The sequence below is a fragment of the Lates calcarifer genome, linkage group LG13 (genome assembly GCF_001640805.2).
Source record: "Lates calcarifer isolate ASB-BC8 linkage group LG13, TLL_Latcal_v3, whole genome shotgun sequence".
Lineage (NCBI taxonomy): Eukaryota > Metazoa > Chordata > Actinopteri > Centropomidae > Lates > Lates calcarifer.
In genome coordinates this window covers 23,336,439-23,352,797 of record NC_066845.1, presented here as the reverse complement: position 1 = coordinate 23,352,797, position 16,359 = coordinate 23,336,439, and positions in this window count along the sequence as shown.

The window sequence follows — 16,359 nt, the reverse complement described above, 5'->3', positions numbered from 1 at the left end:
ACCATTTAATTTCTACCATTCTTCTTTCTCTCTAATCTTTAAGGTAAAACACATCTAAGACCTTTCTACAGTCACACATCCTGATTAAGGTCATTCCTCTGGTTATAAACCACATTAATTCTAACTGACTACATGCAGGAGATGAGTAGTTGACAGTCAACAGGCAGTATCATCATAAGCAGCTGGGTTTATAGATATTACCTGGACGAGTTACATCTCTCACTGACATTTTTTAAAATCTTTTTGTCAGTAAAAGTTCAGCCATTCAGTGATTCTCAGTATTTTCTGAACCCTCTTGTAATGAACTGACATCCCCCTAAGGATCCTCCAAGAGGGAATCACTGGCTGCACATTTCTAACTCCACCCGACATAAAAATACATGTACAAAGCCAGTTTTCTCCACTGAACAGTTTGTCTGTTTAGAAGGAGCCTCAATTTTCATGTAAACCTGCACAGGACCTTCCTTACGCAGGTGTATTTTTACAGATTAGGTCTATTTTCTTCCGACTTCCTCGCATAACTTTTGTGTATCGGGCTATGAGTCAAAACTCTGACTGACACCTCTGACAGAGAACCACAGCTGCTGCTGTTGTGCTGCTTTAGCGAAGCAGCTGGTGTGGAAAAGGTGGAGGCTCAACGCCAGGTCTGTCAAACTGTGTGTGTCCTAAGGAATAATTTTTAGACACACATTGAATGCCTTTCGAATGAGGATAATCTTAATATATATACTTTCTTTTGTTACTCTCAGCTGCTAGTTTATAAGCTGCACATAGTTAAAAGAGACCATCTGTTTAAAAAGCCGATTACAACCCATCGTTACATTTTATTGTTGGGCGCTCTTTGGTGTAATCATGATGGGTGAAAAGGAAGAGGTCAATGACGTAGTATAAAGTGCGCTGAAGTCTGAATCAGGAGGAAGTTGGGGTGGCTGGACGGATTGACAAAACACAAGATTATCACATGAGAGGCTGCTGTTTATTTCCCATATGAAGCCAATAGTCATTGTTGTGTCTTTTATCCATGACCGTTACACAACCATGACAACAAAGGTGCAGTACGCCTGTATTTCAGAAAATCCTCCAATAGGTCGTTGTTTTAGAGAGGTGTTGACTCACCTGTGTGATTTCAGAGGATGTAGTTTGTGGTGCTGTTGTGTTGCATTATGCAGAAAGATGTTTCCATTGTTTAGCGTACCTCATTGATTTAAACTGTGTCAAATCTATCCAGTAGATGCTGAGGTGTTTTACAGGATAAGTGACCTGTTAGTGGTGTTAGAGGAAAATTCAAGGGGTCATCAAAGTCAAAGTCAAAGTCTGGACAAAGTAGTGGACCATCTAACGTTGTCTTCCATAGAGCCATGCTGTTAGCAAGAAGTAAAATCAGCCCTAGAAACTGCCCTCCTCTACCCACTCTTGAGCATAATGTTCACACTGACGTGAAAACATTATTCAAAAGTCAAGTTAATGTAAGTTTTAGAAGCATAATGTATTTCTACACAAATCGCCTGAGCACCGTTTACTCACATCATCTTCATTTAAATTTGTGTAAACTTAATTTGCATTTCAGACGCATCTTTTTTGAGATAAACAGCTGTTCACTCTCTGTACAGGAAACCCACTGAGTGAACATTTGGTCACTGCTGCTACACTACACTCTCCAACTTGTGTTGTCCACCACGACCCTCGGTTCTGTTTTGATTATCGGCTGAAGCAGATAACCAGCGGTGTTCATTAGTCACTGATGAGACGTGTAGCTGCCACAGACCGACTTAGAACAGAGGCTAATTAGTGAACGCTTGCCAGCTGGACCATCAAACCTTTGCGCTCTTGATGTGGGCTTTGTTTGTGTCCGGGCTGAGAAAGTAAGAGAGCAGCGACTGCTGAGAAAAAGGTCCCAGGAGAGGCATGTTCGAAGTCAAACCTCAGCTCTCTTTCTCTGCTTTAAGACGACTTAAGTGATGGGAACAGATTGAGAGCTGGCTGCTGCTCAGTGTGTAGCTTTTTCTACGTATGGAATGACTTCTGATCACTGAAGATGGTGAAGAGTACTTTGTTCCTCGTGTGAGTTCTTGTCTTCATCTTTTGTGCCTCCAGAAAATCACCTGTGGGTCCAACTTCACTCCAAAAAAGATACTGAACAGGTGTGTTCACTGAAAAATTCCTCCAGGCTTCTTTTTTTTGAGTTCATAGTACATGAAGGGCACAAAAATAATGATGATACAGCTCTTTAATACTCTTGGACTTGGGCCAAAACAGAGCTCTTTCATGGACGACATTTTGACTTGTCACGGCAGGAAAAGCACAGGTGAAACACATTTGATTAACAATGGCTCTGTAAGCTTGGAAGCAGCATGTGCAATACAAGGAGCCTGAATGTAACTGATCACAATGGAAATCAGTTATTTTTAATGTCATCAGTTACACCTGCCATGACAAGTCAAAATGACGCCATGAAAGACGTCTGGTGCACAGCGATACCTCTGGATGTTTGGATGCTCATCCATGTTATAGTTTTTCAGATGTTTATTTTAGAATTAGTGTTTTATTTGTGTTAGTGCTTTTCCAGAAATTTCTGTCACTGACTTTCAAATTCTCTAAAAACTCAAATGGTTTTCTGCATGGTCCTGTCCTGTCAACAATAATGTAGACTCAAGCTGCACGTACTACCCAGCATTATTTTATTTTACACTGTGTGTTTGTTTCTGGGGTTTAAACCACTCTAACTCTTACAGAACAGACACTAATGAACTTGGGCTTAACAATAGCGTTTATGGAATCTGCAAATAGTGACAAACGTGCTCCATTTGAAAAGCTCCTACCACCTGCATGAAAAATAAAATTAAATGTACAGATGGAATGACAGAGAACCACAGCTGCTATGGAAAAATTAGTTTCTAGCTGGAACCAAAAAATAGCAGGTTCTCAAGTACAAACCGTGACAACCTAAGTGTGTGTGTTGTGCTCTACAGTTTGGACAGAGAGGACGGAGAAGGACATGCAGTGGTCTGCTTAGAAATTTATTGAAAAACTGGTAGAGATGTGGGCTGGTTTGCTGGATAGAAATAAGGTTCCAAGAATAGTGAACTGTTTCAAGAACCAGAGCTAATTTGGTGGAAAAAAGTGTCTTTCTGGACCAGACCACCTCACGTAATCTGCAGTTCCAACTGTGACCACTAAGGGCTTGTTTACACGCCAACAGTTTTTGTATGAAATGGTAACGCTTTACTGCGGTTTTGCCTTTCATTCACACAACAACAGTGTTTTGGAGGCCTGAAAATCCAAACTTCCAAAGAGTAATCTCACTATGTACACTGGCAATATACAATTCTTATGAAAACTCTGCTCCGCCTCCTGCATGTCTACTTCATTTTCAGCCTAATAGCTGAATAAAACAACAGCAACAGCAGACTATTGAGCTGCGTTTGTGCTGCAAACTCATCAGGTTACATCGCCATCTACTGGCCTGACTTGCATTCGACTGCGTTTTCAGATCATTTTGTGCGAAGGTCGTTATTTGAAGCTATTTAGTGAAGTTTCAGGAGCAGGACCACACCTCTTCTGGCAAGTACCAAAGCTCTTCCCCTCCTATTTTCTGTTCCTCTCTCTCGTAGATCCCTGAGGGGGTTCGTCAGAGCCGGAGCGCTATGAAGCCTCCCCACACTGCATCCGAATCAAGATGTTAAACTCAAGAACACTTTCACCTTTTGTCAGTAGATCTTCCAAACCCACTCTGTTGATGGTGTGGTCCTTGTCCGTGAACACAACGTTGTCATGTGAACATGGAGCTTTTTCAAAATGCAAAGGAAAAACTTTTCCATCTTTAATAACGCAGCTTAAAACTTTGAAGTGCAAGAATCACTCACTTCTAAGTCCCTGCACACCCATTGTAAACTAACACAAGTGATTTTCATTCCTTTAACTGATTAAACTTTTTCTCAGGTACTGTGGGCGTGTACGGACTGTGCTTAAATAAAAAATCCATCACTCTCCCGTTCGCTTTGTTGAACCTTTTCAAGCTGGACAATCTTGAAGAGGAGGTCTAATCAACCAGAATAAGTGACAACACCTGCGTGAGACTGAAGGGCTTTTAAGCTCATCCAGCTAATCTTATTTGCTAATTTAACTGTTGAGTCATTTAATGTGCTGTTTTCTGGTAAATCTTTTGTGTTCAGGTAAATTAGTTGGTGCTAGAAGCTTGGTGACATAGCACTGACCTGGAGGTTGTGCAGTGGGATTAGCTACGACTGGTTTTGTTTGGTTAAAAAAAAAAAAAAAATGCAGCATGAATTCCTGTGTCAAAGATCAGCAAAATTTAACTTTTCTCTTTGGTCCCTGCAGCTTTAAGTGACATAACCAGCTGCTGACTGGATACATTTTAAATAAAACCTTAATGCGAGTGTGTCCGTGCACATGTGCTGAAGTCTCAGAGTCTCAGACTAATTACCTGCCATGTGAGCAAGATGTAAAAAGCTTCTCAGGAGAGTAAGAGAGACATTTTTGGCTGAAAATAGGTTTCATGTATTCTGAGTGTGTTGAAGTGGCTTGGGATGCCAGCACAGTGGACACTTCACAAACTCCTGACTCCCACCATCAGTCAACGGAGCTAATAGGCAAATTAAAATCCCAACTCTTATTTTATGCTCTTGTTTAATCAGTAAAAAGAAGAAATGGATTTGTATTCATGGAGGCACCTCAGCTCAGTCCAGACTGGTAGGGATATTTGTTTCCTTAACTAAAAACTCGTACAAGGACAAACAGAAGAAGTGTAGGTACAAAGTCAGTCATGACATCTTTTGTTACACAGATGCACACGTCTTCTTGACATCGCTGACAGTGCATGTTGGTGGGGGATATGTGCTACATCCTAGAATAGATATGAACTGTCATCCAAAAGAAATTGGATACATGCAAGCAAGGGATTCAGACCTGAACACGACGGCCTGCTGTGTGACTGCAGCCGCTCAGATTCACGGATTCACACACACACACACACACACACACACACACATCACAGGCGAGGTTTTGGTGGCTTGTCGGTGAGTTTATGTTCGTGAAACCAAAAATAAGTAAAGGAGAGAAGAAGAAGGAGAGACACATCTTTGTGAATAAATCCTCACAACAAAGATAACGTTCCTCTCCTTCCCCTGTGAAATCTTTTTCGTGAATCATCTTTTTAATCTCTGACTCATGTTCTCCTTCTCATTTCGTGTTTTATTAACCTCACCTGGCCCTCCTCTCCTGCCCACTTGTTGTTCTCACCTGCCGACACACCTGCTCCCCATTACTCATCAGCACCAGTATATAGATGCTCCTCAGGCAGAGTTCAACCCTTTGTCAGATTCTCTGTTGGGTTTTTGTTTTGTCTTCAGGAAGTTTCTGCTCTCATGCATGTTAAAGGTGGGAACACTGCAGCTCTAGCTGAGGTGGAAAACTCACCATGTTGGAAAACGTGACACCTTGATGTTGTAGTAGTTGCCAAAGCATCCACAGCAAAAATTAGATGTATCATAAATACACCAGGTGTTAAAGTTTGAGCAAACTCATGCTACAGGTCAAATGTGGTCCCATTTTGTCTTTTCAGATCTTTTTAAAGATGACTTTAATCTTATAATCTGTTTTAAAATGGTATAAATTACAAACTCATAATTCACAGTGGGAAAAACAGGAAGCAGGGACATCTGTGGTAATAAAAAAAGGAACTGCAGAAAGATTTGTAGCAAAGTGTTTCATAGCTGAATGAGGAGACTGATTGAAAATGTGGTCCATTAGAGGGAAAATACGACCACTTGGTTTTTGGTGAACACATGGCTTCAACCTCACATATTTTGGCTGAAATGATTTATAATAAGGGGTTTTGTTAAGCTTTGCTCTCAGTCAGTGGAGTTTCAGATATCAGGGTGTGTATTTTTGTGTGGAGATCAAATTTATCTTTCCACATATTTTCAGATTCTCTTTCTGTGTCTGACAGAGGAGAGAGGACCCTTTGCTTCTGTCTGTGGGATTAGATTTGAAGCCTTAAGATTCTGTCTGCATTAGTGCACCAGATGTGTGCAAAAACTGGCAAACAGACTTTCCTACTTAAAGATAATCCCCTCAAACATGTTGCTCTACACATTTTATTGTCATCCATATCAGCTTTTTTTGAGATTTCTTAGTTAATGTCATGTTGGGTTTCTATTTATTTGTTAAAGTTCATCTTAAAACATATTTTCTAACTGTTATCTTCTCCGGTATGTAGCCACGAAGACAGTATGAGTTTGTTTTGTTGCTCAGATCTTGCTCTTAAGATGTCTGCCTCCTACTTGTCACTGTTATTTCAGGATAATCAGAGTAATTTCTTTGGTAGAAAATGGTTTAAAGAGTGTGTAGTGACCCTGACACACCGGACAAAATCACTGAACATCACTAAAACTATTCTTGCATAAAGTCATGCTGCTTTGTATCAGATAGTTAATATCTGCACATTTCCATCGAATAACTTTTATCACAGCTCGACCACTGCTTGACTTTGTAACTGGAGTTGAACTGCATGAGGGTGGTTTAAAAACATTTCTTCTGGCCTCAGAGACTGTGGTGTAATGAACTTTTAAAGGAGAAGATACTGTTGTCAACAAGACAAAAACCCACCAATGTGTTTCTTGTCCAAATTCCTAACCCTGCCTGTGACACTCGAGATCACTGGTTCCTACAGGGAGAGGTAAATCTTTTAAAACATTTTTTAAAAATTCAGCAAGCCACAAAGTTTATTTTTTAACAAATGTTACTCAAACAGGAGTAAATGGTGCATTTACTGGGGGCACAGATTAACCCACATTTAGAGTTCTATTGAATATTATTATTATTATATCCAGGTTTCATTTCAGTGGTGTCAGTCTGTCTGAGCAGGTGCTTCCTCTGAATATGACTCAAGACAGATTTGTGTTTACCTTGTAAATCAAAGAATAGCAGATGTTGAATATTACAATATCGCTGCCAGGAAGTGGGTTACACAACATGCTGCTGAAAACGTCAAGATGTGGTTAAACTTATGCAACGAATCCAAAATCACCAAACAAGTGAGCACAAATGTCAGTGAGATATTGTGAGAGATCATTTTAAGACACCCCCAGAAACAGATTTATATTTATAAAATTCTCCAGGCAGCAGGTATTTTTGGCATCTCAACTTTTTATTCTGGTGCTACATCATTAAGCTGTTTTCTGTCCTAAATGTCTCAAAGCAATCCCAAGTCCATTCATAAGCAGACAATAAAACATCATCTTTATTTTTCCTTGAAATATTGAAGGCTGCACATTGAACATTGTGCACCATTACTATTGAATTCCTGCAGTATTTTGTTCTGATCCAGACACACAGAAGATCAAGGACTTATTTCATGAACAAAGCTCTCACCACATGGACTCCAAAAACATGATTGTCCTCTGCTGGATCTTTTCTGTAGCTGCTTCTCTGATCTCTCTATTCTCAAAATTTAACTGAACAGTGAGCCTCGGATTTGTGCCCGTAGCGGATATTCAAACTGTTTGGTTTAATCAATAATTGTGAACAAGGATCACTCACTCTAAAAGCTGGAAACAAGACAGATGAGAAGATGCTCTGTGACGTCCTCGTGGGACGAAACCTGGAGCTAAAGCACTGGCAGCCGACCAGAGACTGAGAGAGTTTAAAGACAGAACAGCTGCTTGCAGCTTCTTATTCACAGAGGGACTCCTCTTTATCCTGCATTTAATCAAACACTGAAGGCCTGCCTCACTACACTACTGATATAAACGTGTTTTAAGAGAGTAAATCCATTTATACAACCCTATTTAAGTTCACACTCCTTTTATATCCACAATATGCTCACAAGCTCTATGAATATATCATCTGTATATGAATACTAAAGTTAATGTTCATCTGGAAAGAGAATTTGGCACTATGGAACAGTCTTTTCATCAGGGCATGCCTGTTTTGTTTTTGATCATGAATATGAGGAAGCCTGGTCCACAGGCAGTGTGATGCCACTGGCTGAACACTCATCAACATCTAGCGGCAGAAGTTTGGCAAGAAAAGTAGCAATGCGCCAACAAAGGCAGTGAGGAAAATTGCTCGGAAGAAAACATGGGTTTAAGTAATGCAGGATTAAAATATTAAAGAACTGGCTCTGAGAATATTTAATGAGGAAAGAAATACATTCAACATGTTTGTTAAACCTCAAGGATAGACATTGTGTTTCGGTGAGAAACAGAGTATAAGCATAATTTCTGCTTGTTTATAGCACAGTTTAACAGGTCTAGTTTCATGTGATGAACACATCAGCAGGTGTTGTACATATTAATAAAAGGTATGGGTTTCACTTGTGAAATGTTAAGCGTTTTACTTAAATTTCTGCCTTTGGTGCCCCCTAGTGGCAAACTCTGAAAAGAAATTCCTGCCTACTGCTAATCTGATCCAGGGAGCAGACTAAACAAATGTTTTTTTTTTTAGATGTAAATGATGTGTTTGAGTGTTTTTGAATAGTTTATATAATCTAGGGTTCATGCAGTCTTCTTCTTCACTGTCTTTGCAGATTCACCTCTTTGCGCTTTACTGCCACCAACTGTTGAGTGGAAATGTGTGAAATGGCGGCAGGAATGTGTATCATGTCGCCACTTATAAAAACATTGTTTAACAGTCTAAAAAACTTCACCGGGTACTTTAAGTCCACTGACTTGGTAATGGTAATTTTGCTCAACAAACAAATGCAATAAAATCAGAATAAACCGAAAAATGCTATAATTACCTATAATTACAGTAATTAAGAAATTCCATGCAGGAGTAGAAAAGCTTTCTGTGGTTCACTTCTATTCACTTTGGTATACTTACAAAATAAAGAGCAGGTCATTAAAGTAAAGACCTAAATGAGTTTGCCTGCTTCAGCAAGAATGCTCTTATTATTGTTGTTAATGTTGTTCATGGCTAATTCTCTGCGTCTGACTCCCTCCCTCTGCCCCAGCACAGTGTATTGGGCGTGTTGTGTCTGGAGCCCTGAGCTTGGAGATGCTCCACTATGACGCTCCTCTGAGCCTTTGTGGCTGGATGAGAGGGGAGGACAGAGGAGAGGAGAGAGGAAATGAGGAGGTGAGGGAGGATTTTTAGGAGAGGAGACAAGAGGAAATGAGAGGAGAGAAAACAAGGAAAGCAGGAGAGGAGAGAGGTGACAAAAGAGGAAACAAGAAAAGGACAGGAGAGGAGAGGAGGCAGAAGAGGAAGGAAGTAGATGAGAGAGGAAAGGAAGGAAAGAGTGGTGAGGGTGCAGAGAAGAGAGAAAACAAGAAGGAGGCAAAGATAGAAAAAGAAACAAGGAGATGAGAGAAGAGAGGAGATAAAAGAGGAAACAAAATGGAGAAGAGAGACGAACATGAAGGACAGGGTGGAGACGAGGCCGTTACTTTGACTTCACATCATCTATGAATTTTACATGAGTCGTATTTGACCAGCGATGCAGCTGCAGCGAGCCTTGGCCTCGAGTCTTTGACCCACAGATCAACCGTCAACTTGTTGCTCCACAACGCACAAATTACCCATCACAGTTATTTATTGAGCTACATCCAGGTGAAGGCTGCTGTCACACCCGCCGAGGCCAAACCGCACTCCTCTTAGTGGCGAGGCCTCGGTCGCTCAAAGGCTCCACGGTCACACTCGAAGCTGGTTTAATCCGAGGTGAGCCGGTTCATGTTGTCCAACGATTCTCTGAGTTTTTACTTTGTGCTTTGGCAGCACTTTCACCTCAGGCTGCACCTCAGACATTCTGGAGCTGACAGAGTGAGATTTGATGGCTCATCAGTTAAATATGCATGACTGAAAACTTTCAAAAGACACTTCCTGTTTAACCTTCTCTGTTGATGTAATGGTCTGTGGGAAATAAATAGTAGAAAGTCAACATTGTTTCACCCCAGAGGAAGTTTCCTGATTATATAAGTTGAACACGACTGAGACTTTCACACATTCAGTTCTTTGTTTTGTGGTGATTTACTTTACTTTGTTTCCATCATCATTATTACAGCTGCTAGCTTAACAACAAAATGTAACCATAGGCTGCAATAAGCTGCTGCACAGATGACCTGTGGGCTCAGTTTCAGACTGTTATTTAGGATGTGCAGTGCAGCATACTCTTCATCTTCTTTGTGTTTATTGTTGGATTGCAGACCAACTAGGTGCATACCACCACCTACTTTATCAGTGTGTGTAGCAGCAACGCTAATGTGAATGGTGGGAGTGGAGAGGAGGGTAATCACACTCAGCATGAAGCAATCGTACCTGTATGAAAACTGCTGGAATCTGCCACGTTTACTTTTTGAGTGTGTAACACAGGCTGCAGTCAGATACAAAAATCATTTTATAGGTGACATTACTGCCTGAGCAAGACAAGAGAGAGTACTCAATACTTTTGTAAGACTTTGTGATACCCTTGTAGCCATTTTTCAAGGGTTAAATTAAATGCTTTTCAAGACTTTTCCAGACCTGCAGGTCCTCATGAGACAATAAATATTGCTCTTCCAGGAGAGTAACTTTCTACTGAGGCAAAATAAAAATCAGATAACAGACACAGTAACTCCAGTGGTGTCAAACAAACCGGAGGCATCATCAAAAAGTGACGGCTAACCACATTTTCCGGACTCCATCCTGACAATCTGCTCAGCCCCATCTCAGGTTTTAATTTGACATCTGCGGGTCATGTACAACTCCTCAGTCCTCTAATCCTCGCTTGTGTGTGTTTCATTCACTCACCCTGGAAGTGTTTTATTCAGTCTGAGCCCAAAGAGGATTTGGTAAACAGCATGTATATCCCCCTTGTCAATTAGCTAACATGTTGATGTCAGCATGGTCAGTATAATCCCTCTCTTAATGTACTGTAATAACCCCCTCCTTCCTCTGCTCTCCTTCAGCGAGATACTCACACACACAACAGTTCCTGAGGGAAACAGCCACACAACAACATGACAGGATGCTGCATTAGCTCAGCCGTCATAACAACATTACCAGGGGCTGAATGAAACTCTCCAGGGCTTTGGAAGAGACAACTTTCTGACCCGGCTGAAATAAATTATTGAATTTAGTCTTCATCAAGATGCTTTTCATATTCATACCAAACTTCCTCTCGTTGTTGTCTTTTCAATTTGATTTAACTCTTATTTAACAGTATCAGGTGCTGAGATCTATAAAGAAAGAGAGAGAGAAAGCAAGAAGCAAGGAAAACAGTAACTTAGAAACAAACAACAATATATAGAAAGACGTTAATTCAGCAGAAATCACATTAACATTAAAATAACAAAACTAAAAGTGTACAGGAATACTGGTGGCTCTGTGAGTTTGCACAGCGATGCTAATGTTAGCATGTTAACATGTTCACATTTGTTTTCTGAAATGTTGTTTTCTTTCCTGAATTGTGGTTGTTCTTTGACCTTCAGGGCCACCGTAATTTACAGACAGCAGACTAACATCATTACTTTTGTAAATACATTGTCACAAACCAAAGAATTGAACATCTTGATCTGATCATTGGGCTGTATGGGAAGTTAACGGGTCAGAAAAGTCATTACAGTTCATCCTGAGGGGAGCATGAATGTAAGTTTTATTGCAATCCATCCAGTAGTTGTTGAAACATTTTCCTTACAACCATGAATGTTATCCTCATAGTGGCACAAGAGGAAAAATCAGATGGGTCACCATAATTACCAGGGTTCATCCTCTGGGGATCATCAGCATCTGCACCAGATTTCATCATCCATCCAATAACTGTTCATTATCCAGTTCTGCTACAGATTATTCCAAATAAACAATGCTGGTTTTAGAAATAGGGGAAAAAACATTTTAGAAAAATTCAGCATGTTTTTAGACTTACATAATTTTACTCTGCCCTCTTTCACGTCTCCAAAACTTCATCCCCTCACATTCATATAAATCACAACAGCGTTTCCTCATTTCCACGATGCCTGTCCACGGCGTCCCTCTGGTTCTGACGGGACACAGCAAGTGTCAGGGCCAAGATGGCAGCTAATGATGCGCAGCTCGCCAGGGGACTGAGGCAAGGCTGCGATTTCAGCCGGGGGGACGGTCCAGTCTGCGCCGCTAATGCATCCAAGGCAGCTGGTGACACAAACCCAGAGGATCTGTCAGTCCGCACAACCCCTCCAGACGTTCAGCCACGACGGATGAACGGAGGAACTGTGGTGTTGAGAGTGTGTGTGTGTGCACTGAGGGTAGAAACATGATCTTCATGGTCTCCGGTGGGTTAAATGATGATGAGGGGAGGCTGTGAAGATTAGCAGCAAGCCCTGAGGAGTGTGTGTGCAAAAGGTGTGTGTGTGTGTGTGTGTGTGTGTCCGTTTGTTTGTGCAGGTGGGTGAATGCAGGCATTTTAAACTGCTCCCAATCCACAACACATATTAGCTTAATGTCTTAACTTAAATGCTTAATAAAGTTTGGTTTTGCAAGATTTTAAAGCAAACAGCAGAGTCATGGTCACTCAGCAAGAATCACGGTGATAGAAAACAGACCTTGGCAGGGGAAGGTGTGTGTGTGTGTGTGTGTGTGTGTGTGTGTGTGTGCAGCTTGGCAGACAGATGTGTAAAACAAACAGCATGTTTTATGACAGCAGGGACAAGACAGCAAGTGTCAGTGTTGCTGACAACACTGTGATCTGTGTGTGTGTGTGTGTGTGTGTGTGTGTGTGTGTATGTGTGTGTGTGTGTGTTTGTCACACACATACACACACGTTCAAAAAATCCTCGATGATCCCACTAGGAAGGAACCTCATTTGTTTCACCATGGAGACGGAGGAGGTGGAAAAAGACATTTGGTCCTTGGAGGACTCTCATGTATATGACACAAGGCAACATGTCCACACACACACACACACACACACACACACACACACACACACACACACACACACACACACAAGCTGAGCAGGATCACACATGGCATCTTAGACGTCTATGTTACAGACCCTGAGGAATATCTAATGAACAACAAAATATATTTTTTCATCTAAACAAATCCACCAAGTTTGTTCTCCCAATTAAAGATCATTTGTGTTTATGTGTGTGTGTGTGTGTGTGTGTGAGAGAGAGAGAGAGAGAGAGAGAGAGAGCATGAGAGTATATTCTTCTTAACAGTTACTAAGTTAAATCTAACAGTGTTTCGCTGGTGGCCTTGGTTTACGTGTCCCAGTGCTCTTCTGGAAAAAAAAAAAAAAAAAAAAAAAAATCTGAAGCAAAAACTGTTGAATAATTCAGCCATGTTTAAAAAGAATAAACTATGATCCTACATGAATATGACCTGGTAATCCCCGAAGATGCTCCCACTTTCTCTTTCCCTTGGTTCTCTTTCTTTTGTCTGCAGCCTGCTCCACTGTAACTGATGGAGGGCTCTGTCTGTGCTTCATTTTCTAATGTATCACAGTTGATTTTACCCTTAAAAAAACTCACTTGGTGTTTTTACATGTCCTGAAATATACATGCTTTTAGGTTGTTTCTGTATCTTGCAGGTAACCACTGGTCTTACTTTGATGTTAACACATTATATTATATCATCACTGTAATTATTACAATTTTCAATACATTAATATTTCATGTATTTCAAACTTTGCTCAAAATCAGGAGGCTGCTCTCCTTGTTTTTTCAGCGTGTGTCCATTTGATTTGTGGCAGTAGCTTGGAAGAAGGTTCTGTATCACTGTGAGAAAAGTTCCTGTGCAGCTCCATGAAGAAATAGTTTTCCTGGTTTGCTTTCGAAGAACTTGACTGGCCTGTACCTGTGGGGTTGAACAGGAGCCAGGCTTTATTACCCAACTAATGCTTCTGTAATTAAATGGCAACAAATCATGAGAATGAGAGTGGAGGCTGTTACAGCGTCAGGTGAACGTCTGTGGTTTTGGATTGAGATGTTCAGCAATAACATACAGGTGAAATGTTCAGGTGTCCACAGTGTAGTGTATGCTCCATTACACTGGTCAAGGATACTGCATAGTCTAGAACTTTCTAATGTTCTAATGTTTTCTATTTTTAATTTTCTGCTTATCTACATCCTGCTCCAACCTGACTCTGTGGTCTGTTTCCTGTGTTGCTGTTTCCCTCTTGAGGATCAATAAAGTCTTATCTTTATTTCACTGTGTTACGAAAATAAACAGGCAGAAACTTCAGGAGGTGATCCATCACAAAGATTTTCGCTTTATGTCTGAGTTGTGTATATTCAACCAGTGAAAAAGTTCCAGCAGACTTCTGCTGAGATGAGCAAGAAAATCTCAGGCTAATTTTTGTCTGTAAGAGTTTTTAAAAAGCCCCAGTTTGAACTCATCTCGTCAAACAGGGATGTGAAAGTGCAAAACTGCAATTTTCTCCTGCAACAGACCAATAAAACAACACGTACTCTGAAGAGGAAACTCAACTCAAAACTGGTCCAGCATGATTTTGAGTTACACAATCACCATGGCTCTGTGGCACATAACTGCTGCATCCAAGATCAACAAAGGAAAGAGAATATAAAACATTTGAGCATAGAAGTGTTTGAATAAGTGAAAGGACAGACACAGAGAGAGCAGAAAATAATGCACACTGAGTTGGAGTGCACCTCCTGCTGAGCCCACACTCTTTTTCCTCTGCTCACTGTTGATGACGGAGCAGGCTCTTCCTGCAGGTCAGCAGGTGTCATGTACAGAAATGTGACCCTCAGTGCACACGCTGAACCAATCAGCAGCTCCAGATGCATTATCAAGAACATTATCTCATCTTTGAACTTCTGACCCCTGTTGATGAGGGCAGTGAGTGTGCAGAGGGAGAGGCTTTATATCAAACTTTAATGCTGATGATGAGGCGATGTAACACGAGGATATAAAGCAGCACAGGTTTAACATTATAGGAGTTGAAAAGCAGAACATGACATGGAGCAGCACGGCTCTGTACAACAGCAGCAACTGATAAATAAAAGGCTGCCCCCTACAGACTGTTGAATGCAATCACAAGTAAACAAAAAAAGAAAAAAATGTCACTTTCACTTTTAGAGATTGGCAGATGCTCTTTAAGTGAGACGGTAACTTCTGCAGCTACAGCCACAAGTGACAATTACAAGATGATAGCACCAGAACAAAAAAGGTTGTATTAGCAAAATTCCTGAGTGTATTGATTTGAGTAAAGATGCGATATTTAATTATCATTTCAACTTTTTATTTGAAAGAGAAATAACGTTTCTTTTTTTCTTCCCTAAAAAGTGACTTAGTCTTTCAGGCAGCAGCAATGACATCTGAAACACACAACATGTCATTTCTTGCCATTGGAGGTCTCATAGATCAATGTGATGATATTGTGAAGTAGTGTGGGATTTAAAACTGGATGAAAAGTTGATTTCCATACTTCTGTCAACCACAACATTAGCGTACGCTCTAAGGATTTGTGGGAAAGCCAAAGAGCCGAAAGAACCAAAACTCAAAAATACAGATTCTTTATTGATTTTTGGATGAAAAGTTCTGTATTTAGACTTTATAAACCAAAGGCTGATGGACAGGTTTCTGATCATATGAGTGCATGTGTCTTGAATTCACACCATCTCAGCCATTAAGAGCTTCTTCAAACACCTGGATGAGGTCTTCACATCGTTTCCATCAGAGTATCCGGGTGCAAGTACTCATGCTTATGCCACTGCCCTTTATCACAAAAGAGAAAGATGTGTTTGAATAATTGTCATCCATTTTTTAAAGTTTGTTTGTTTAGTTAGGCGGCGTTCTACTAGTGAGACTCGTGAGCGCTAAACAGAATACTGTTGCTATGGTTACCTGCGGGTTAATTCGTCTTAAACTGTTGACCAGAACCACTGAAGACAACACCTGACACACAATATTAACAGACAACCACCAGCCACTCAGAGGCATGTGCTTCCTGTTGCCGTGGCTTTTAATAACACAGCACAATGAACACAAGTGCTCAGGTCGACAACACCAGGAAAAAAAATATGTTTCATCACATGAGGTGTTTAAATACTGCGGGAAAACCTCAGGTAAAGGTGATGAATAAATAAATACACACATAATCTTATTCACACCACACAGGTTTTCTCCACCGGGATGTCAGGGAGAGCTCAGGTATGCTACCGGTGTGTTAATGTACCTGTGAGCTGGAGAGAGGCGGCTTCAAGGCCTCTGGACCACATCAATATTATAGCACACAGGGCCAGAGAGGAGCTGATCAAATATTCATCTCTCACCCCTCCTCCCCCCTCTCTCTCTTTCTCCTCCTTACAGCTCTGCTTCTCTCCAGCTAACACACTGAAAAACACACAGCCACAGTTCACATCTTCTTCTTTAACCCTCAGTGAAAGAGGCGCTCTGTGTGTATTCAGTTACTCA